This window comes from Balaenoptera physalus (assembly GCF_965194825.1).
Source record: "Balaenoptera physalus genome assembly, chromosome: 17".
Classification (NCBI taxonomy): Eukaryota; Metazoa; Chordata; class Mammalia; order Artiodactyla; family Balaenopteridae; genus Balaenoptera; species Balaenoptera physalus.
The window spans coordinates 601,287-626,238 of record NC_138895.1 but is presented as its reverse complement, the minus strand read 5'-3'; the positions used below and the strand labels follow the sequence as shown (position 1 = coordinate 626,238).

Here is a 24,952-nt window from a genome sequence, read left to right as displayed (position 1 = left end):
CAGCACCTTCCTACCCCCGTCGCGGACGGTGCTTGTTCACCCAGGACAGCACGGGCCTCCCAGCCACATCCTCCTCTAACTCACACAGCCCAGGAAGGTCAGGGAGACGCAGCCACACGTCGGAGGCAAAACAGGACACACACACTCAAGCCAAGCCCTGTGTTTTCTCTCTTTTGGGTTTGCTCTAAGTGGTAACATTTTAGTCCTAATATACAAATAGTTCTACACAGTGATCTCTGCCTAGAAGGGATGATTCTTCCCTCTCTTTTTCCTCCATCTTTGAAATCTACTTTCCCACATCTTTATACCTGTTTTTGTCTGTTTGTTTTTAAAACATGTCCCTGTCTAGTCTTAAAAAGGAAAAAAAAAAAAAACCCCATCTTTCAAATCATCTCATACACACCTGGCAGCATGGCACGGAGGTCCAGCAACAGGTAGTAGCGTTGTCCTTGTTTCCATGGTGCTGTTAGCCCTGTTACTGTCCCTTTCCTAAGAAAAGCACTGCCACCCACACAGCCAGAAGCTGCAAGAGGGGACATGAAATGCTCAGGGACTTTTACTTTCTTTCTTCATCAAAGAGTTTACGCAATTTTATGACTGGATACATGACTGGCTTTTTGTTTAAAAATGTTCTAGACATCAAGAAACAATGTTATCAACGTTAATTTTCCAAACACCAGACTACAGCCACCTGTTTTGACAGCTGACAGTAACTGCTCACATTCAAATAAAAATATTACCTGTAGTTTTTCTATTTTCAGTGCCAGTGCAGGTCGCACCAGAGTATGTGAGAGTAACCATGCTCATGCTATAACCAGTGGTAGCTACAGAATGTGAAATACCTTGGCTGCTACATTTAGAACAGCAAATTGCTCAGAGGCACACAGACTCGGCTTTGAGTTCTAGCTCGGCCTGAGACAAGTCTCCGGCCTCCTGCCCTCTTAGCGGTCTCCTCTGAGCAATGGGAGAACTCACACCCACCTCTCCCAGGTGCTGGCCTTTTCCATCACTGCTGTGCAGAGTGCCACTGGCAGGTACTGCGTGGATATTTTATGCTTACTTAGCCCCTCAAACAAGCAAACAAAAACACAAGCACTTGGCATACTGTAGGTTCTCAACCAAGTTCCGTTTTTTCTCCCTTGTGTACACAGTCAGATTGAAATGTTGCACAGAGGCAGTAAAAATGATTACAGTGTGCTGACATTCTTTGGGCTAAGAACAAAATGTTTCATGATTTCGGCTTAAAAGACGTATTATAAAAAAGACTAGAAGATAACATACAAAATGATTATACAGCGAATAGAATAATTTTTCTATTAGTGCAAATTTTGAAATCTTCTATAGATGTCACCATGTTGTTTTATCCCTTAAAATGACACAAACACGTTAATGGACCAGGCTGTCACTCCCACGGTCACATTATTTCATGCACAAGACGGGCTGTGAGCACAAGCGTGCAGAGTGCAGTGTTGAGCAACCCTGCTTGTGGTGTAGCCCTGCCAAGCCTGGCCCACGCCTGGGTACCATGTGTTATCTCTCAAATTTCAGAGTAGGTAAAACTCTGCTGTTTGTTTGACAAAGATGGGATGGTAGTTCAACTTGGCATTTCACTATCAGTAGAATCAATCACAGTACAGGACATCTCACAATTAAGTTAAAATGTAAATTTTTCTTTTTTAATGGGATGTAATGAAAAAAGTTGTGAAAAAACATTTCCTAACCCCCCCGACATTTTTCTAAAAATAGTCCATTCCAAAGGGTTTAACGCAAAATATGTTCTGTTTGGGTGTTGGGGAGGGGGCTGTGTGTGCAGAATTCTCTCTCACATCTGTGACTCCTGCAAAAATATCTGGCAGTACATTCAGTTCTGTGTCTTAAAACCTCACAAGGCCGATTTAAAAATAATATTATAAATGCTCATGGTCATCATCACTTAATAATCTAAAGCAACAAAACATTTGGCTCTTCAGCTCTCTCAGATCAGCCCGAGGTAACGGCTGAATCCTGGATTCTGGTCTCACTAGAAAGACTTAGCTTGTCACGGAGTAAATTTCATATAAATCAAGGAGCTGTATTTCACTGGCCTTCCAGAAAATAAAGTACAATTATAAATGAAAACCGTATGTTGATTCTCTGAATTTCTGATGAGTTGTGAACCCTGAAAAATCAAGTAAGAATTCTTCATCAGCCCTTCATTCCTTTTTCATATGATCGGAACAAATAAATCTAAACCTGTTTTTGAGATACAAAGGTACTCTTTCACCGTTTGCCCTGCTGTATCTATTGTGATGATTCCTGAATCCAGTGCTTTTCTGTGCTCCTTTCTGGTTTAAAAATATGCAGTACTCTTTGTGTGGTTTTAAAAATCCATTAACTAGCACATGAAATACGGAATTATGAGGAGGTAAGACCCATGTAATTGTAGACAAAAGCCTCAATTCTTATTTTCCAGAACTGTTTGTATGACCCCAGGACAGACCTTCCTTCAAACCTACTGTAATGAGTTAAGTTCAAAGCCTGAGGCCCAGGGCCCGGCCTTTGCTGTCCCCACTGTTTCAAGGCCTGGGGGTCACGCAGAGGCCCACCTCCCCTGCCTCGGGCCCTCCCCTCGGGACGCCGGGTCGGCTCCAGGCTTGAGCCGAGCCCTGAGGGCAGCAGGTGACTTCCCGCGCGGTGACCGCTGCTCTCCTGCCTTTGAGCCCACGGGGCACACGCGGTGGGCTGATCTCCATCCCCGGAAGGGCGGACCGGCGGTGCCGGCTCAGCCGCGAGCGTTCGGCCAGGCGCAGGGCCACAGCGCCGGGACGAGAACGAGGCGCAAGAGAGGGCGCCTCTTCTCTGCGACCTGCCGCCGCCCCGCTATCCCGGAGGGCGCGGGCCGCCCGTGGACCAGGTGAGTCCGCGGCCCGGCCCGGCGGACGCGGAAGCTCGAGAAGCACCGCACGCGCGCCCCAGGGCAAGTGAAGCCGCGATGCCCTCCGCCTGCCCGGGTCGGGAGACCGCGGGGCGCCAGGGGTGGCGGGGGAAGCACAAACGCTGGGCTCCTTCCCACTCCCCACTGCTTCTCTCAGAATCTGCATGAGCCCTGCTTCCACCCATACCCTGATTTACATTTTTTCCTTGGGCTTTCTATTTTCCCGTGTTCATTCCCTCACTCGCAAATCATAAACCCTGGTATAAAGGTTTGGTTTTTTTTACCTTACTTTGGCTCCTAAGTTTGCTATGCTGCCTCTATCATTTTGTAATTCAACATCTGAAGGCCAAGTACACAGAGGAATACTGACATTTCTACAGTCACATCATTTCACCACATGTGACAGGAGCTATTTTATCTGAAAATTAATATATTAATACATTAAGCACTTTAACTTTACACATTCTTTTTTGTATGTAGTTCAGAAATACGTAAGCATATACTTACACCTTCACGTGTTATTCTGATGAGCACTGTGGGAAGTTACAGCTATAGTAAACACTGGCTGAAAATTCTCTTTTATCCTTCAAAGGAAATATGAGACATAAAGAAATTCGCCTCTTTGTATAGATCGTGGGTTGGCAAACTACGGCCTGTGGGCCAAATTCTTCCTGCTACCTGTCTTTGTAAATAAAGTTTCATTGGGACCAGCCCATCTGTTCAGGCGTTCTTGCCCAGAGCTGCTTTCACACCGCAAAGGCTGAGGTGAGTGACTGCGACAGCCTGAAATACTGAACTTGCCAACCCCGCTCCATAAATGAGAACAGGACGAAGCGCCCCTGTGAGCCGGGCACCTCACCTCTGCTACTGCATTTCACCCCCTAAACAACCCTGCGAGGTGGGCGACAGTCCAGCCCCTAGCGCCGCCCTAGAAACGGAACTGCTAAACCTCGGAGACTGTCAGACCCTGTTCTGGGGAAAAAGAAAGCATCAGGAGGCATCAAGGACAATTTTGGATCCTGTGAGAGGTGCCCGCGTCTCCTCAAACAGCTGCGGCAACTGTTACAGGAAGAATCTCAGCCCTTGTGTTTTCACGACTTCATCATTTCAAACGCCTCAGCTCACTTCTGCCAATAAATCAGGTTTAAAAGAAGACGATATTTTCTAATTTCTGGTGAGACTGATCCAGGAAGTAGCTGAGCCTCACAGATTCTTGGCTACTTCAGAACACTGGCTAAATTGGTTTATCCTTTAATCCCCAAAACAAGCCACGCAAGAATCCAATAAACACTCTCCATTCAAAATGTTTTCTATTTCCCATTTCCACTCCTACAGATAGAAATGAATATATATGCATACATTTACTTCCATCTAGCTATTAATGATGTCTAAAAAGTTAGATTTTGCCTTCAGTCAGAGTTCACCCCTTGAAAAGCTGCAGCAAGACAAACACTTCTATTTAACTTATCCAGAAATGCCTGGGTAAATTATCCTCTACCCCCTGTAAGATTCCTTGCTGTGGGCAGAGGAAAAACAACTTCCTCCACCCAGTTTTTATAACACTGATGGGAAAACATCCTAGCTCTCTTCGAGAGCGTCATCCACGGGAAGCATATCTGTGAAGGATGGCTGGTTTAATAAGGAAAGCTATCTGTATTTTTGTTTTCAAGGGTGATTTGAAGAGCACTCAGGGAGTTCCTGTGTTTTAACGGAACCCTTCTAAATCACATCTCATGACAGACTGGGTGAGTTCATGTAAACACAGTCGGTGGTATCATGAGTAACAAAATCTGTTTCCATCAGAAGCCCTCTATCCTGCGTAAGAGACCTGTACACTAATAGGAGCCCAGGCTTGAGTTAACCAGCTACAGCTGGCTCAGTGCTATAAAAAGAACTAATGAAAATGCCAACACTGCCTCTCACCCCACTTCAGCCAGTGTGTCAAGGCTGCTCAGACAGCCCTTTCCAAATACTCTGTGAATGAACCGGCTGAGCTTGGGTCTCTCAGTTGTTTACTGAATAGTATGTGCAGAGATGTGTGTACAGGGACCACTGAGCAGAGGTGGGGAGGGCAGGACCACAGGATCTATTCGTGCATGAGGCCAATTTCCCAACTGATCTTGGATTTAGCTCTATAACATATAGGAGGCAGAGAAAACTTTCAAAAGCAGAGCTAGAGTACTTTGAGCAATTTCTTTCTTTTTTTTTTTTTTTTTTAGAAATTCACGTTCTTTATTTATTTATTTATTTATTTATGACTGTGTTGAGTCTTCGTTTCTGTGTGAGGGCTTTCTCTAGTTGCGGCAAGTGGGGACCACTCTTCATCGCGGTGCGCGGGCCTCTCACCATCGCGGCCTCTCTTGTTGCGGAGCACAGGCTCCAGACGCGCAGACTCAGTAATTGTGGCTCACGGGCCCAGTTGCTCCGTGGCATGTGGGATCTTCCCAGACCAGGGCTCGAACCCGTGTCCCCTGCATTGGCAGGCAGATTCTCAACCACTGCGCCACCAGGGAAGCCCTGAGCAATTTCTTAAGCACACATACACACTTTGAGTACTTAAGTTTTTGTCGTGCAAATGTATCATTAAATCTAAGATAAATTAATGCCTTATCAGATATTCTAAATTCTTAAGTAAATGTAAATAATTCCTTACTGACTGCTTTCCAAGAGGAAGCAATCATCTGATAAAGAAATGCTCACTATTTTAATTCTTTACACAGCTAAAAACGCCCAGACTTTTAGTTAGTGCTAGAAGGGGCTGTGGTGATTCTTTCCATCATTTCATCTCACAGATACTTGTGTGGGGCTCCGAGGATCCTTAGCTTGCCTCAGACCACACTGCCTGGTGGCATAAAGAATCTGGGAGTCTGGCACCCACAACTGTTTCTCTACTCCATCTTTGCTAGATGTGGCTAAATGAACATGGCCAAGAATAAAGCAAACAGTGCCTGGATTATTTCATAGTATCATAGGTTTTGACCTAACCCAGCCTTTTAATGTATGAGGTTACTTGCAATGTCAACTGACAACTTAGGGAGTTGCCCCGGCCTTTTTTTCATGTCCTTGAATAGCTTGAAAATGTGATTCAATGCACGATTATGCACGATTCTGCTGGATGCAAGGGTTTTTTGCCCTGGACATGCAGGGCTGACACTAGGGGCCTGAGACGTTAACCTGCAGTACAGACTCTGAGTCGTTATGTCATCACCACCCCCCCAAACCCCAGTCCCATACTCCATCTGCCTGTGTGACGCCCCTCCAGGGTCTCCCGTCATCACCTCCATTTCCACGTTCAGTTGAAGTACTCACTCAAATTAACGTCAGACACCAAATCACAGATCCAGGAAGTTCAGAGATCACCAAGCAGGAATAAATGCCAAAAAATGAACAATAAACAAAAAACCCGAAAGAAGCCAGAGGAAAGAACCACCTTCTCTACAGAGGAAAAAAGGTAAGAATTATACCTGACTTCTAAGAAACCATGCAAACAAGAAGGGAGTGGAGTGAAAGATTTAAAGTGTTGAGAGAAAAAAGCCCCACCAACCTAGAATTCTGTACCCTGTGAAATTATCCTTCAAAAGTGAAGGAGAAATAGACTTTCTCAAACAAAAATTGGGGCAATCTGTTGCCAGTAGACCGGCCTTGCAAGAAATGATACAAGAAGTTCTTTAGAGAGAAGAAGAACGATATAGATCAGAAACTCGGATCTACGTGAAGGAAGAGGACTGAGGAAGGAATAAGTGAAGGTAAAAATAAAGACTTTTGTATTAATTCTTAATTGATCTAATAGATAACAGTTTGTTTGAAATAATAATAGCAACAATGTATTCGATTATGTATGCTTATGTATATTTCTTATGCATACATACACATGCCTATGTGTGTTTACACATAAGTGAAATGAATTGACAGCAACAATACAAGGGATGGGGTGCGGGATGGAATCAGGATTGCCTTGTTCTTATAAGGTACTCACACTACCCAGAAGTGATCCGTGTTATTTAAAAGTGGACTTGGATTTGTTGTAAATGTATACTGCAAACTCTAGGGCAACCACTAAAAAAAGTAAAAATATAAGCATAACCGATGTGCTAAAAACAGGAGAGAAAATGTTATCATATAAAATGCTCAATTAAGCCACAAAAGACAGAAAAAGAACCCACTTTAAATATAAAGTGGATTGAAAGTAAATGGATGAAGAAAAATAACCCATGCTGACATAATAACACAGTAATAGTATTATGGCACCATAATACTGAAAATAACATGCTAACACTTACATAAGGAGAGCAGGAGGAGCTACTTTAATTTCGGACGGAGCAGACTTCAAAGTAAGGAAAGTTATTACAGATAAAGAACATTTCATAATGATAAAGGGGTCACTTCTCCAAGAAGACGTAACAATTCTTAATGTGTATGATGTGCCTAACAACAGAGCATCAAACTCCATGGGATAAAACAGAACTACAAAGAGAAACAGATGAATCCCCTATCACGGCTGGACCCTTTACCACCTCTCTCTCAGAAATGGACAGATCCAGCTGGTAGAAAATCAGCAAGGTCACAGTTGAACTCAACAACACTGTTAATCAACTGGATATAAGTGGTATCTATAGACTACTTCATCCAACAACTGCAGAGGACACATTCTTTTCAAGCCCACATGGAACATTCACCAAGACACACCACAGTCTGGGCCACAGAACACATCTTAACATGCTTAAAGAAACAGAAACTATACAATGTATGCTCTCAGTGGAATTAAACTAGAATTCAATAATGAAAAGATAACCGAAAAATCTCAAAAAACATGGAGATTAAAGACAAACTTTTTTTTAAAATTGAAGTATAGTAATTTACAATGTTTCAGGTGTATATAGCAAAGTGATTCGGTTATATATAACTGAATATATAACTCTTTCAGATTCTTTTTCTATTATAGGTTATTACAAAATACTGAATACAGTTCCCGGACCTATACAGTAGGTCCTTGTTGTTCATCTATTTTATATATAGTGGTGTGTATCTGTTAATCCCAAACTCCTAATTTGTCCCTCCCCCCACCTTTCCCCTCTGGTAGCCATAAGTTTGTTTTTCTATGTTTGTGAGTCTATTTCTGTTTTGTATTGTGTATTTGTATAAATAAGTTCATTTGTATCGGGTTTTTTTTTAGATTCCATTTTTGTGATATCATATGATATTTGTCTTTCTCTGACTTACTTCACTTAGTATGATAATCTCTAGGTCCATCCATGTTGCTGCAAATGGCACTATTTCAATTTTTTTTTATGGCCAAGTAATATTCCATTGTATATATGTACACCACATCTTCTGTATCCATTCATCTGTTGCTTCCATGTCTTGGCTATTGTAAATAGTACTGCTCTGAACACTGGGGTGCATGTATTTCTTCGAATGAGAGTTTTCATCTTTTCTGGATATATGCCCAGGAGTGGGATGGCTGGATCATATGGTAGCTCTGTTTTTAGTTTTTCAAGGAACCTCCATAGTGGCTGGATCAATTTACATTCCCACCAGTAGTGCAAGAGGGTTCCCTTTTCTCCACACCCTCTCCAGCATTTATTATTTGTAGACTTTTTGATGATGGGCATTCTGACTGTTGTGAGGTGATACTTCATTGTAGTTTTGATTTGCATACCTCTAATAATTAGCGATGTTGAGCATCTTTTCATGTGCCTGCTGGCTATCTGTATGTCTTCCTTGGAGAAATGCCTATTTAGGTCTTCTGCCCGTTTTTGGATTGGGTTGTTTTTCTGATATTGAGCTGCATGAGCTGCTTGTATATTTTGGAAATTAATCCCTTGTCAGCTGCATAATTTGCAAATATTTTCTCCCATTCCATAGGTTAAGACAAACTTTTAAATAACACGAGTCATAGAAGAAATCTCAAGAGAAATTTTAAAATTTTTAATAAATGAAAATGGAAACACAACTTATCAAAATGTGTAGGATACAGCAAAAACAGCGCTTAGAGGAAAATTTATACTACTGAACGCATATATTAGAAAAGAAAAATCATCTAACATCAATAATCTAAGTTTCCACCTTAGGGAAACTAGAAAAAGAAGACCAAACTAAATCCAAAGTAAGCAGGGAAAATAAATAAATAAATAAATAAATGAAAGAATAAAGATTAGAGTAGAAATCAATGGAACTGAAAGGAAATCAATAGAGAAAATCAATGAAACCAAAGCTGATCCTTTGAAAAGATCAATAAAATCTATAAGCCTCTAGCCAGGCTAACAAGAAAAAAGAGAAAGAACACAAATTAGTAAATATCAGAAATGAAAGAGGGGGGACTTCCCTGGCAGTCCAGTGGTTAAAACTTTGCCTTCCAATGCAGGGGGGGAGGGGGTGGTTTGATCCCTGGTCAGCGAGCTAAGACCCCACAGGCCTCACAGCCGAAAAACCAAAACATAAAACAGAAGCAATACTGTAACAAATTCAATAGAGACTTTAAAAAAACGAAATGAAAGAGGGGACATCACTACAGATTCCATGGAAACTAAAAGGAGGGCTTCCCTCGTGGCACAAGTGGTTAAGAACCTGCCTGCCAATGCAGGGGACAAGGGTTCGGGCCCGGGTCCGGAAAGATCCCACATGCCATGGAGCAACTAAGCCAGTGCGCCACAACTACTGAGCCTGCACTCTAGAGTCCGTGAGCCACAACTACTGAGCCCATGTGCCACAACTACTGAAGCCTGTGCACCTAGAGCCTGTGCTCCACAACAAGAGAAGCCACCGCAATGAGAAGCCCACGCACTGCAAGTTAGAGTAGCCCTGGCTCCCTGCAAATAGGGAAAGACCACGCAAAGCAACAAAGACCCAATGCGACCTAAAAAAAAAAAAAAAAAGACAGGGCCATTTAAAAAGAAAAAATTAAAAGGATACTAAAGAAATACTATCATTAACTCTATGACCACAAATCTAATAACCTAGATGAAATGGACCAATTTCTTGAAAGACACAGTCTGCCAAAACTCACACAAGAAGTAGGTAATTTGAACAAGCCTGTATCTATTAAAAACATTCAATTAATAATTAATAATCTTCCAAAACAGAAAGCACTAGGCTCAGATGGGTTCACTGGTGAATTTGACCAAACATTTAAGAAAGAAATTATATCAATTCTCTGCAATCTTTTTCAGAGGCTAAAAGCAGAAGGAACACTTCCTATCTTATTCAATGAGGCCAGCATTACCCTAATACCAAAAGCAGACAAAGGTATTATAAGAAAGGAAAACTACCAACCAATATGTCTCTTCAACACATAGATGCAAAAATCCTCAACAAAATATTAGCAAATTAAATTCAACAGTGTATAAAAGGAATTATGTACCATGACCAAGCAGGATTTATCCCAGTTTTGCAAGGCTGATTCAACATTTGAAGGTCAATTTATGCAAACCATCACATCAACAGACTAAAAAAGAAAAATTACATGATCATATCAATAGATGCAGAATAAACATTTGACAAAACCTGATATTTCCTGTTGATAAAAACTCTTAGTAAACTAGGAATAGAGGGGAACTTTCTCAACTTGATGAAGACTATTCAAAAAACCTACAGCTAACATCATACTCAATGGTGAGAAACTAGAAGCTTTCCCACTAAGAACAGGTAAAAGGCAGTGATGTCCCCTCTCACCATTCCTTTTTCAACATTATGCTGGAAGTACTTGCTGATGCGTAACACATGAAAAGGAAATAAAAGGCATACAGATTGGGAAGGAAGACATAAAACTGTCTTTGTTTGCAGACTTGACCGTCTATGTAAAAAATCTGAAAGCATCAATCAAAAAACTCCTGGAACTAGCAAACGATTGTAGCAAGGTTGCAGGATACAAGGTTAATACACAAAAGTCAATTGCTTTCCTATACACTGAAAACAAACAAATGTAATTTAAAATTAAAAACACACTACCATTTACATTAGCACCCCCCAAAATGAAATACTTAGGTATATTTAGGTACACTGAGGTATAATAATTTATTACAAGATTTTCATGAAGAAAACTACCAATATCTGATGAATGAAATCAAAGAAATAAATAAATGGAGAGATATTCCAAGTTCACGGATAGGAAGACCCAGTATTGTCAAGATGTCAGTTTTTCCCAACTGGATCTATAGATTCAGTGCAATCACAATTAAAATCCTGGCAAGTTATTTTGTGGATACTGACAAACTGATTCTGAAGTTTATATATAGCTGCAAAAGACCTAGAAGAGCCAACACAATATTGAAGAACAACAAAGTTGGAGGACTGACACTACTCAACTTTAAGACTTACTATAAAGCTACAGTATTAGCTTCATATTATATTAGAAACGAAGAATAATCTAAAATAAATGATCTAAGTTTCCACCTTAAGTACTAGTGAAAGTGTGGTACTGGTGAAAGAACGGACAAATAGATCAACGGAACCGAACAGAGAACTAAGAGATAGATCCCTGTAAATAGAGTCAGCTGATCTTTGACAAAGGAACAAAGGCAATACAATGGAGCAAAGACAGTCTTTTTAACAAATGATACTGGAACATCCACATGCAATGGTACTGGACATCCACATGCAAAAGAATGAATCTCGACGAAGAATTTATACCCTTTACAAAAATTAACTCAAAATGGATCATAGGCCTAAATGCGAAATGCAAAACTATAAAACTCCTAGAAGATAACATAGGAGAAAATCTAGATGTCCTTGGGTATGGTGATAACCTTTTTAGATACACCACCATAGACATGATCCATGAAAGAAATAACTGATGAGCTGGACTTGATTAAAATTAAAAATGTCTGCTCTGAGGAAAACACTACGCAGAGAATGAAAAGACAGCCACAGACTGGGAGAAAATATCTGCAAAAGACACCTCTGATAAAGGACTGTAATCCAAAATATACAAAGAACTCTTAAAACTCGACAATAAGAACACAAAACACCTCACCAGAGAAGATATACGTGCAGATGGCACATAAGCATATGAAAAGATGCTCCACATCATATGTCATCAGGGAAATGCAAATTAAGACAGCAATGTAAGACAACTACTACACACCTACTAGAATGGCCAAAACCCAGGGCACTGACACCATATGCTGGTGAGTATGTGGACTCACAGGAACTGTCGTCAGTCACTGCTGGTGGGAATGAAAAATGGTACAGCCACTTTGGAAGACAGTTTGGCAGTTTCTTACAAAACTAAATCTACTTTAATGATGTGATCCAACAATTATACTCCTTGGTATTTACCTTAAAAAGCTGAAAATTTATTGCCCCCCCCCCAAAAAAACCTGCACATGGATGTTTATAGCAGCTTTATTCATAATTACTAAAACTTGGGAACAACCAAGACATCCTTCAGTAGGTGAATGGATAAACTGTGGTATATCCAGACAATGGAATATTATTCAGTGCTAAAAAGAAATGAACTATCAAGCCATGAAAGGACACAGAGGAAACTTAAATGCATATTACTAAGTTTAAGAACCTGATCTGAAAAGGGTACATAATGTATGATTCCAACTACATTTGCCCCTTGGTATCAAGAGGGGATTGGTTCCAGGACCCCCATGGATACCAAAATCTGCAGGTGCTGAAGTCCCTTAAATAAAATGACATAGTAGAGCTGACCCTCTGTATCCACGGGTTCTACATCCTACAGATACAGAAGGGCAGACAGTATGTGACATTCTGGAAAAGACAAAACTATGGAGACAATAAAAATATTGGTGGTTGTCAGGGGTGTGGCAGAGGAGATGAACAGGTAGAGCACAGAGGATATTCAGAGCAGTGAAAATATTCTGTATATTATAATGACGGATATAGGTCATTACACTATTGTTCGAACCCATGAATGTACATCACCAAGAGTGAACCCGAATGTAAACTATGGACTCTGGGTGATTATGACATGTCAATGCAGGTTCATCCTTGATAAAAACGCACCATCTGGTGAATGATGTTGATCTGGAGGAGGCTATATGTATGTGGGGAAAGAGGTATATGGGAAATCTCTGTACTTTCCCCTCAATTTTGCTGTAAACCCAAAACTGATCTAAAAAAATAAGTCTTAAAAGAGAAAGTGGGGAGAAATAACATAATTTTTAGTTGACAGAATCAGGATTAAAACAATGAATTGGTTCATGGGCTGAATCTGCCAAAGTAAAGTTTAACAGAGACAAATACAAGGTGTTGCATTTGGGTCCAAAAAAATTCAACTTCAAAAGCAAGGACAGAGGACTTCCCTGGTGGCGCATTGGTTAAGAATCCGCCTCCTAATGCAGGGGACACGGGTTCAAGCCGTGGTCCTAGAAGATCCCACATGATGCGGAGCAACTAAGCCCGTGCGCCACAACTACTGAGCCTGCGCTCTAGAGCCCATGAGCCACAACTACTGAGCCCACGCGCCTAGAGCTCGTGCTCCGCAACAAGGGAAGCCACCACAAGGAGAAGCCCACACACCGCACTGAAGAGTAGCCCCCGCTCGCCACAATTAGAGAAAGCCCGTGCGCAGCAACAAAGACCCAACGCAGCCAAAAATAAATTAAAAAAAAAAAGCAAAGACAGAGAAGCTCACCAACAACTTCCCAGGCTTTAACGTAGGAAAACAGCTATGATTATGATGAGAACCATGTTTTGTGTGTGTAATTTTCACATTTAGGGCTGTCATGCATAAAAGCAAACAGATCAATTTTACAGAACCCTGAGAGGAAGCATCAGTTCCAAGGGTTAGAAGATGCAGGAGGACAAATTTAGGCTCAAGATAGGAGAGAACTTTCTTGGAACAGAACTTCACATGCATGAATGGCTGAGGCAGAGCAATGTGCCTGCCCCCTGAGAGTTCAAACTCTCTGCAGCTAAGGCTAAAACATCAAGTCAATGATCTACAACTGGTATCTAAGGGCCAATCCAACTCTTAAGACTCCATGATTCTATAACATTTTTATTGAAAGACATGCAAACCAAAAAACACAAATTAACCAAACCAAAGCTGAATACTCCTACCACCTGGAAAGAAATATTCAAAGATCCATCTGTACAAGTTTGTCTTAGAGCCACATGAAACAGACTCCATGACTTAGAAGAAATGAAAGTGAGGTTCAACCATTAACAAAACCTAAAGCTGGCCCTCACTTCTGTCCTAGAAAATTTATCAAAATAGTTTATTTTACAACAGGTAATCCATTCACATGATTCAAATTCAAACCTCTCCTTCCTTCCCCGACCACCTAGTTCTCCTCCTGGGACAACTAAAGTTACTCCCTTCTTGTGGATTCTTCCGGAAATAGTTTATCCATATAAAGCATTTAGGTGCACACTGCACCCCCCGCCAAACTTGTTTCAACCAAATGGTAGTACATTTTGTATACTGTTTCGGACTTTGTTCATTTGTTTTAATAGTACATGCCGAAGATGATTCCATATTAATACAAAAGAGCTTTCACATTCCTTATTTTTAAATGACAGCACAGTATTCCAATTTGACACTGAGATGGCTCCCAAACTAACTTGTAAGTCCTCATGAATGAAGCTGAAGACCAACGGAATCAAATAATTACCATTACTTTTGAAGTCACTTACTTAGTTGTTCTTAAAAACCAACAACAAAATAAACAGCACCTAAACTAAATAAAAATTCTTATACAATACATATGGATTTTAAAAAATAACACTTTGTGTAGAGTAATAAATTGCTTCCCAGATAATTATGGAAAAGCAACACATTTATTTATATTTTTTTGCAAAAGTACTAACGTGTTTACAAAATTAAACTATGAAAAAATATAGATATATAAAGAAAAATTAACTCCTGTTAAAATTTAGAAAATGTTCACTGCCCAGCCTATCATCCTTGGCCGTATTTTATTACAGTTTGGGTTAATGTATGCACCTGAAGGGAAAAAACCTTTAATTCAAGTGATTCAGAATTTGAATAAATTCAGTTTAGTTTTCCTTCAAGACTAAATAAAAACAACTAAATTATTTTGGTTGAATTGGATGACAAGAAAAGATGTCACTGATACATAAACCTCTGCTACAGAAGATAAAGGAAGATATTTTATTAACTAAAAAAAAAACAAACCCAGCTGGACAAATCAACTAGAAATGACACATGGGAGGAATTCTGATTCAAACACAAAACTCAAACATAAAAGCCTGAACTCTGCATGATCTCCTGCCTTCAACTCCTGTCTTCATCACACACTCTCAACTGTCACAGCTTTCTTGTGACATTAAGGTCCACTGTGGCCTAAAGGAAACCTCTGAGGGTGCCACGCACCCTGAAGATGCCACAGCTGCCCCGAGGACCACGCGTGGCTCTGCATACTTCAAACACGCAGGCTCCTGGCACCGAGAGTGGGCACGCAGGTGCCCTGACACAGGCACGACACTCATCTCCTTAGAGTTTCCTACCCCACACGCATTGAGGATCACCCAGGGCAAGTCTGGGCACGGAGGTGACTCTTGTTCATGGAGTTATTTTAGGACGGGGCTCTAGTTTCTTTCCTGTGAATGCCATTTTTTGCGCTGCAGGGTGATGTGCCACAAGAGGCTCGATAAAGGTTGCCTAACTGAACAGTACCCTGGCAACACAGGCCCACTGTTCCCACCTGACCTTCTAAAGGGAGATAACGGGTCTTCTGACGGCCAGAGTAATGCTCTTCTCACCATACAACTATGTTTGCGGGCGAAGAATCCCAACCATGTACCTTCAATACAGAAATGAACACGAATAATAAATGACTTCAAAGACAACTCGGAAATCTGGCTTGTACATCACTCTGCTCTGAGCTTGTAAAAGTCACAAATGCTCTTGCTTCAGACTCCCTTAGATACTAAGGGACGTACAGTGAATGCTCTAGCTCTGTCCCCAGGACATTATCGAACAGGAGTTAAAACTAAGTTAATTTTTTAAAAAGTAACGTTACAGTGTAGAAACCTGATAAACACTAGCTCAACCAGTAATCAAGTCAGCAACAGCAGAGATAAGTCGTGCTGTCGGGACGTGCCCTTGGCATGATGTGGGGAAAATGGCTCTTCACCTGTGATCTTCCTCCCCAAACTCATACCACCCTAAATATCAGAAAAACACAAATTAAGGGATATTCTACAAAATACCTAGCCAGTAATCCTCACGACTGGCAAGGTCACCAAAAGAAAGCAGATCTATGAAACTGACAGTCTGAAGTAGCCTAAGAAGACATGACAACTAAATGTAGTATGGTCTGTGGATGGGACCCTAGAACAGAAAAAGGACATTAGGGAAAATCTGAAGAAATGTGAATAAAGTATAAGTTTCAGTTGATAATAACAGTATCAATATTGATTCAATAAATGTGATACTGTATCATAATAATATATGAGGTTAAAAATAGGGGAAATCACACCTGAAACTTATACAATATTATCAATCAACTATACTTCAATTAAAAAAAATAGGGGAAACTGGGTATGGGGTATGTGGAACTCTCTGTATTATCTTTGTAAATCTAAAACTATTCTAAAATAAAAAGTGTATTAAAATCAATTTTTAAAAAAGCAAAGATAAGTGCATGTTTGTAAACTCCTATTACAGAGAATATTATTGCCAAGAAGGATCAAGTAGAATAGAAGTAGTTCCATAACCTGGTGACTCAAAGCAATTATTTTAATAATTTGGTCACAACACCTTCTCTACTAAGAATCACCATGTTAGTAAACTTCTCTGATCCCTAACCGTATGATGTGTAATCCCAAAAAAGTTGGATTAGGCTGTGCAGAAAAAGCATTTGACAAAATCCGACACTCTTTTATGATAAAAGCACTCAACAAACTAGGAACAGAAGGGAACTTCCTCAACCTGACACGGGACGTACGTGAAAAATCCACAAACATCAGACTCGGTGGCGCAAGATGAAGTTCTCCTAAGATCAGGAACAAGATGAAGATACCTTCTCTTGCTATCTGCGTTTAACGTTGTACTGGAAATTCTAGCCAGAGCAATTAGGTAAGAACGAGAAACAAATGACAAATACATTGGAAAGGAAGAAGTAAAAATATCTCTTCACACGAGTTAAAACAGTTGTTATTAAAAGAAAGAAAATAACAAGTGTCAGGGAGGATGTGGAGAAATTGCAGCCCTGATACGTAGCTGGAGGGAATATGAGATGGTGCATTTGCTGCAGAGAATATTCTGGTGGCTCCTCAAAAAGTTAAACATAGAATTACCATATAACCCAGCAATTCAACTCCTAGGGATATACCCAAGAAAAATGAAAACGTGTTCACAGAAAGACTTCTGGAAAGATGTTCACAGCAGCGTCACTCATAATAGCCCAAAGTGGAAACAACCCAAATGCCCATCAGCTGATGAATGGATAAACGAAATTTGATATATCTATACAATGGAATATTATTCAACCATAAAAAGGAACGAAGCACTGACAAAGGCTCCATCATGGACAAACTTTGAAAACATGATGCTGAGTGAAAGACACCAGACACAAAACTCCACACACTGTATGACTCCATTTACATGAAATGTCCAGAACAGGTAGAGATGTAGAGACAGAAAGCAGACCTGCAGTTACCAGGGGCTGGCCGGGTTGGGGAGGTTTACGGGGAGGGACTGCTAATGCGTGCAGGGTTTCCGTCTGCGTTATGAAAAATGTGTTGGAACTAAATAGAAATAGTGGTTGCACAACACTGTGAATGTACTAAATATCACTGAGTTGTACACTTTAAAATGGTTAATTTTATGTTATGTGAATTTCACCTTAATCAAAAAAACTTTTCAAAGAAAAGGTGATGTGCACACACAAAATCCACCTGTTCTAACAGGCATTCAGGGTACCGGTCCCACAGTGTCAAATTCCTCCCCAGGCAGTGATGGAAACAGCCTCTCCTCATGTAAACTTCCAGGTAGTCTGTTTATTACGTGGCCATTTATGCATGTCCCTATGCAAATACGCACTCTTTGTGTTGTTTTTACTAAATGTTAACTGAGCATGCTCTCTCCAACCAGAAGCGACAGGAGAGTTGCAGATGTCACATGGCCAGGAAAAAAGGCAGAGAGCCCCCTGGGATGGGGCTTCATTGCTGCACCTCAATCCTTAGGTCAGTCTCTCCCCTACTTTCCACCCACCCTCCAAAACAGACCAGATACTCTTCTTTAGGAAGCACCTGGAAGAAATTCAAAATTTAAACATAAACGAACACTGGCAGATAGTCTACCACGATGAATGTACTTGCTACCAAAAATGTAGTAACCCTGGTGCAAAGTACATCATCATAGGAAATCTCTCATTCTCATCTTTTCTGAAGAGAAGATGATGCCTTAGTGAGCAGAATAAAAATTTGAATTCCTTGCTTGCAAAAGATTTAAAGATAGCACTTTCTGGTGTCTCTGCCGTCACTGCAGTTTTCCACTTTCCTACAGCTCACAGAAGGACAGGCCTTCCAAGAACGTCTGTGGCTCTCCTGCACAGCCAGTGTTCCACTGTCACTTATTTGTGGGCAAAGACTCGAGGTGCAAAGCTGCCTAAGCCGCCTCTCAGTTTTCCAAAAGGCTGTGTTAAGTGGTGAGACATCGGGAAATTTGGCGTTTATTTCGCTCTTCTCTTCCCACTCCCCAACATTTAACCAGCCTGGTCCTCTCTACTCGTCCCCTCCTGCAGGAACTTTTGACACCTGCATTCAGATTCCACAGCACAGAGAGGAAGGACAGGCCAGGACACAGCCGAGGACCCCACAGAGCATCTGTGAGACAATCAGAGCTACGCCAGACCAGGGACACCTTACCCCGCCAGCTTTCCCTGCACAACGCAGACCTTCTTCTTTCTTTAATTCAAATCATGGGTCCCTTCCTCCTCAGCTAATTAAGTTTCATTTAGTTAAATATTGTTTTCATCCTTTCACCTTCTACCTGTGGCTGCTTGATTTCTTCTTGATTTCTCTTAGCGCTGCAGGAATGGTAACAAATGCTTTGAAACCTTTCAGTCATTCTCAACTGGACTCTCTTTTTCTCTTTATGAACATTCTCGCTCTAGAGCAGCTCTTATTCCCCCCTTGCTTCCGCCCTAAAGGCCCTTTTTTTTAAAAAAAAATTATTTATTTATTTATTTATTTATTTATTTATTTATTTATTTATTTAATTTTTGGCTGTGTTGGGTCTCCGTTTCTGTGCGAGGGCTTTCTCTAGTTGCGGCAAGTGGGGGCCACTCTTCATCGCGATGCGTGGGCCTCTCACCATCGCGGCCTCTCTTGTTGCGGAGCACAGGCTCCAGACGCGCAGGCTCAGTAATTGTGGCTCACGGGCCCAGCTGCTCAGCGGCATGTGGGATCTTCCCAGACCAGGGCTCGAACCTAAGGACCCTTCTTCTTTGCCCTCTGCCTGCTCCTTTACACTGACTGACCACCCTGCAGGGGCCCGGAGTCCAAGCGTCTCACCTTCTGTCTTTCCTAAAGCACAGTATTCCTGGCGATTCTGACCTACCTCACCAGCCTCCCTGTCGGTCTCCTTAGAGGAATGACAGCACATGTGGTGCCTCCCCACAGCCTGGTGAGTCCTGAGTAAAGAAGGGGACACAACCACGCACTATGTCCTCAGGTCCGCACCCGCCACTCCTCTTCCCCACCCACACGTACCGCCACGTGCCCACTGCCTTCGTGCTCCTGTACCAAAACCAGACGAGTCACAGTCCTTGACCTCAGATGGCTGAACGGGAGAAGTGACATTCAAAAACGCTATGTATGGGCTGATTTTGAAAGCACTGACAAGTCCTAGAGAATGCACAACACCTGGCCATTATCCTCACTATACGACAAGCACCTGTCTAGATGCCCTTGCATCTGTCCCTCTCTTTTTGTATCCGTGCAAATAAACGTGAAGGTTCAGAACACTGATATCACTGCCAGGCCAACTGGTCTGGAAGAAACAAGCGTCCCTGTTCATATATCACAGTGTCTCTCTCTTCCAGAGAATGGTTTTGGAGGATATGTCTGCTGCAGTTTTCTGTGGCACATGGGGCTGATTAGGCTCAAGCTAATTAGAACTTCAGGGCCAAGCAATGAGCACAACGAGGGTAAGCCTGCCAAGACTGCCAGCTGGCTGCCCCAAGCGCTCTGGGTCCAGCAGCAGCCGGGAGGCAGGGCAGAACAGGTCCACGTGACAGACGCGAACAGGGAGAAAGGGGCAGCGAGCTGCGGCAGCCCAGCTGGCTCTCACTCTTGACCTCACCCGTCTGTGCACCTTTGGCTGCAGAGGCACGTGGTGCTCAGTGCTTGCATTTGGCTGCCTACCCCCCAGCCCCCCACCAAGCTGCGGGCTGTCACTCTGTCTCCCATGGCTCTGCTCTGTGCTGTCATCTCAGAGCACACATTAGAGCCGCAACCTGGCTCATAGGAAAGTTCTAGTGTGACCACAGTACTGCTCCAGGTCACAGCTGCAGGCACAGGAGGGTGGCGGTGCAGACCATTAGAGGTCTCCAGCCGCTTTTAGGAACAAAAGTTTCCAGGGAAAGGAGGTCAGGAACAGGCAGAAAATTCCATGCCTTTTATATAAGGCCACCTTGAAATCATTCTTGATCTTGATGGGTAACAGGTGCTGGAAAATCACCAAGGCCAGATTAAGATGCAAACTTAGAACTATGGATACACACAGCATAGTCATCTGGCTGTGAATCTGGAAAATTACTCTTGCTATCTTCATATTCTTATGAAAATTTTATTTTCATAATTTTCTGTACTCACATCACTAGGCTGTTGCCATTCCTTTTGATTTTTTCAAGTGTATCACTGGTTTAATACATAAAAAAAGAACAAGGGAACTTTCATTGCTATTTCATACTATCAATAAGCTCATAAATATGCATTAAATAATCTCATAAGCAAATATGAATTGGATCAATGATAGGGGTTGGTATTATACAGTGTTTAAAGAACATGAACATACTGCTTTCAGATTATCCACAGCTCTGATTCTACTCTGATACCTTTCAAATTTCTATCAGCTAGCTGTAACCTGATACCAGACCAATAAAATGATAAAAGCTTAAGAAAGAGATAAAGGGTAGGAAAATGGATCCGTTTTGTTTCATCTAGAAGGGGAGAAATGATACACAAAGACAAACCACCATAAATACCAAAAAGAAATACATCAAACTGAAATATATTTAGGGATATATAATAGGCACAATATTTGCACAAGATGCAATAATAAATACTCCTACACATAATCCTTACCTGCAAGGAGGTGACAACCTTAAAGACTGACACCTCTATAACTAACCACAATACAAATGACCATAAGAGTCATAAAGCACATAGTGTTAAGAGTGTCTACTTGGCATCAAGGATTTTATAAATGTTATCTCATTGAATCTACAAAGCAACCATACAAGGCTGACAGTGACGGTGCTAACTGCGTGGGGCTGTTACGAAAATGAAGAGAGTTAAGATTACCTATCTACCTGCCTACCTAGCTTTAACCAAGAACATATAGCTAGCAGCTGGCAGAGTTCAGATTCAAACCCAAGTTTGTCTGCTTCCAAAATTTGTTTTTTTTTTTCATTCTACCACATTGAAGAAGAGACTCTTTCTATGGGGAAAATCAAGAGAGACTTCACAGGGCAAGTGGTGTAAGATGGTAGTGAAGTCTGCCCAGGACCTCAAGAGACTGAGGAAAATGAGTAGGAGGATGAGCTACTGTGAAAACACCACAGCTTCAAATAGCCATTTCTATTTTTTCTGCCTCAAGACAATTAAAAGCGCTTCCAGGACAATTAAGAAAGAAAAAGAAATAAGATACAACCAGATTGGAAATGAAGAAGTAAAACTATCTTTATTCAAAGACTGCATGATTTTATGTGCGAAAAATCCTAAGGAATCCACTAAAAAACTATGAGAGCTAATACAGCAAATTCAACAAGACTTTAGAACACAGGCCAATATATAAAAATCACTTGCATATCTACACATTAGCAATAAACAATCTGAAGTGAAATTAAGGAAGCAACTGCATTTACAATAGTATAAAAAAAAATTGGTATAAATTTAACAAAAGAAATCCAAGACTTGCAGGCTGAAAGCTACAAAGCACTGATGAAAGAAATTAAAGATCTAATTAAATGAGAAGACATCCCATGTTTATGGATCCAAAGACTAAGAATTGATAAGACAGCAATTCTCTTCAAATTGACGTACACATTCAACACAATCTCTATCAAAAACCCAGTTGGTTTACTGCAAAATAAATAAAAATTAACAAGCTGATTCTAAAATTCATGTGTTAATATAAAAGACTCACAATTCCAAACATAATCTTGGAAAAAATAAAGTTAGAGGACTCACACTCCCTGATTTCCAAACATACTATAAAGGTATAGTATTGATAATTAAGATCATTGTGGTGCTGGCATAAAGACATGCAGATAGAGCAATGGAGGAGAACTGAGAGTCAAAACACTTCTATGTACGGTCAACTGATTTTTGACAAGGGTGCCAAGAAAATTCCATGGAGAAAGAGCAGTCATTTTAGCAAATAGTGCTAGGACAACTGGACACACACATGTAAAAATGAGGCTGGACCCCCGCCTTACATCGTACACAAAAATTACTCAAATGGATTACAGATCTAAATGTAAGCGTAAAAACTATAAAACTCTTTGAAGAAAATACAGGAGTAAAGCTTCATAACCTTGGATTAGGCAACAGTTTCTTAGATATGACACCAAAACACCAACAGCACAAGCAACCAAACGAACAAACAAAAAGATAAATTGGACATCACCAAAATTATAAACCTTTGTGTTTCAAAGAACACTATAAAATAAAGTGAAAAAAAATCCACTACAGGATATTTGCAAATCATATATATGATACGAGACTTGTATTGGCAAATCATATATATGAGACTCATATCTCATATATATGATATGAGAATAAAGAACTCTTATAATTCAACAAAAAAGGACAAATAACCCAATTAAGAAAATGGGGAAAGGACTTAAACACGCATTTCTCCAAAGAAGTATGCAAATGGCCAAGAAGCATATGAGAAGATGCTCAACATCATTAATCCTTAGGGAAATGTAAATCACAGCCACAATGAGACACTACTCCATATCCACTAGGATGGCTAGAATAAAAAAGACAATCACAAGTGTTGAGAGGATGTGGAGAAATTGGAGCCCTCATACATTTGCTGGTGGGAATGTAAAATGGTGCAGTTTCTTTGGAAAACACTTTAATTCCTCAAAGAATTAAAAAAGAAAGGAGTTACCATATGACCCAGCAATTCCACTCCTAGATATATACTCAAGAAAACTGAAAAATTACATCCACAGAAAAAACTTGGACACAAATGTTCATAGCAGCACTATTCCAAAACAGATAAATCCACAGAGACAGAAAGCAGAGTAGTGGTTGCCATGGAGAAGGGGAGTCAGCAGCCAGTTGGTATGGAGTTTCTTTTTGAGGTCACAAAAATGTTCTAACATTAGAATATGGTCATGATTGAACAACTCTGTAAATATAATAAAAATTGTTGACCTGTACACTTTAAAAGGGTGAATTTTTACAGCATGTGAATTATGTATTGATAAAGCTCTTTAAAAAAGAGGTAGAAGGAAGATTCCTTCAGCTTCTTTTCAGTCAACTGCCAATTTTGACCCCTCTTTGCGTACACATTAAAGAACAGCAAGGGCTAGAACTGTAATTCCATGGGCTTGATGCTATTTTTACCCTTCACAGTGATTCAGAATGTGAACAGGAGGGATGGCGAAGAATATAAAAGATCTGGGTGTCAATTAGTAGAATTACCAGCAATAAGACAGGACTGAGAAGAAAATGGGGCTGAACGACCTTGGGATATCACAAAGACCACCAAGAGGTGTTTTAGAGAGGAAATAAGCAAAAGTTAAGAGCTGGGAAGCAGAGATTAAAGGGTGTATTTAAGATTCATGAACATAGAGTTAATGACTAACTAGAAAAACCTTAAGAAAAACCTAAGGAATGGGCTATGACATCATTTATGAGGACACGTTAAAAAAATGATGCTCTCCTCTTATAATACCTTTGCATCACGATAAAAATACTCAAATCATTGAAGAGGAGTGATTCCAATTTTTCTCCAGTACAAGTAACAATAACAACCTTATGAAATGTGATGCTGAGCGGGTCAATGAATACAATCACTGCACGGTCTGGTGGGTGTGGCAGACACAAAAGAAGAGCCGGTGGGGTGGCCTGTGTGCCTCTGATGAGGAGGAACTGTCGTCCTCCCTTTGGGCTCCTCCACCGCTGACATATATGAATCGCTGCTCTGGAGGAAGAACACCATGCCATTCCATCTTGATACACACACAAAAGAGACATGAATCCAGCGTGTCATCCAACCAGGTGACAGGAAGAAAGTGAAAGTCCCTAAGAGCTGGAGAGCTGGCTTGTGAGCACACGGCTGATGACTTTCTTCCCAACAGAGCCCCGGCAAGCGGGGACAAGAACCGCCCTCTACTGTCCAAACACCAACAAAGGGCTCGAATCACCCCGCCCACTACCTGCCAGTTCCTCATTCTGCATTTCCACCATCAGCAGTCTGGGATGTCTTTAGTTGCTCTAGATAAAAGACAAAACTAGACCAGCCGTAGTTAACAGCACCATCCAACACGGGATGCGGCACTCGGGCAACTGTTGGAAATGTGTTTATTACAGAGGAACTTCTCTACTTCCATCGCTGAGAGGCAGGGGTCACAGTTCACATATGAATATACATAAATCTTTGTTTTCTAAAGTAAATGAGCACCAACTCCTTGCTGATGAGTAGGGTGAGGGTGGCCAAAAGCATGGAAGTAAAACCACTTTAATCAAGCTTCCCCTGCAGCTAGACAACAGACACAAAACTAACACAGATGCTGATTCGTAACTAGATGTCTTTTCTTTGCTTATGTTAGGTTTCTATTACTGTACAATGTTGTTTATCAGTATTTTACAATTTTAAAGTATTCACGCTTGCTTTTCAAGAGCTAGTGAGCC

The 24,952-nt window shown here is 41.0% G+C and overlaps 1 protein-coding gene and 1 long non-coding RNA gene across 8 annotated transcripts in view; one reads left to right on the top strand and one right to left on the bottom strand.

Moving 5' to 3' along the window:
• Nucleotides 1-24,952, bottom strand: part of SPIDR (scaffold protein involved in DNA repair) — a 359,526-nt gene that overhangs the window by 69,589 nt on the left and 264,985 nt on the right. The gene's annotated exons all lie outside the window — the stretch shown is intronic.
• LOC309647020 lies at nucleotides 461-9,834 on the top strand. 2 transcript variants are annotated; one of them, XR_014255733.1, is made up of 3 exons: nucleotides 461-2,893; nucleotides 3,626-4,659; nucleotides 5,707-9,834. It is a non-coding gene; the product is annotated as an uncharacterized lncRNA (long non-coding RNA). The 2 variants fall into 2 exon arrangements; XR_014255734.1 differs by having other exon boundaries at nucleotides 3,507-4,659.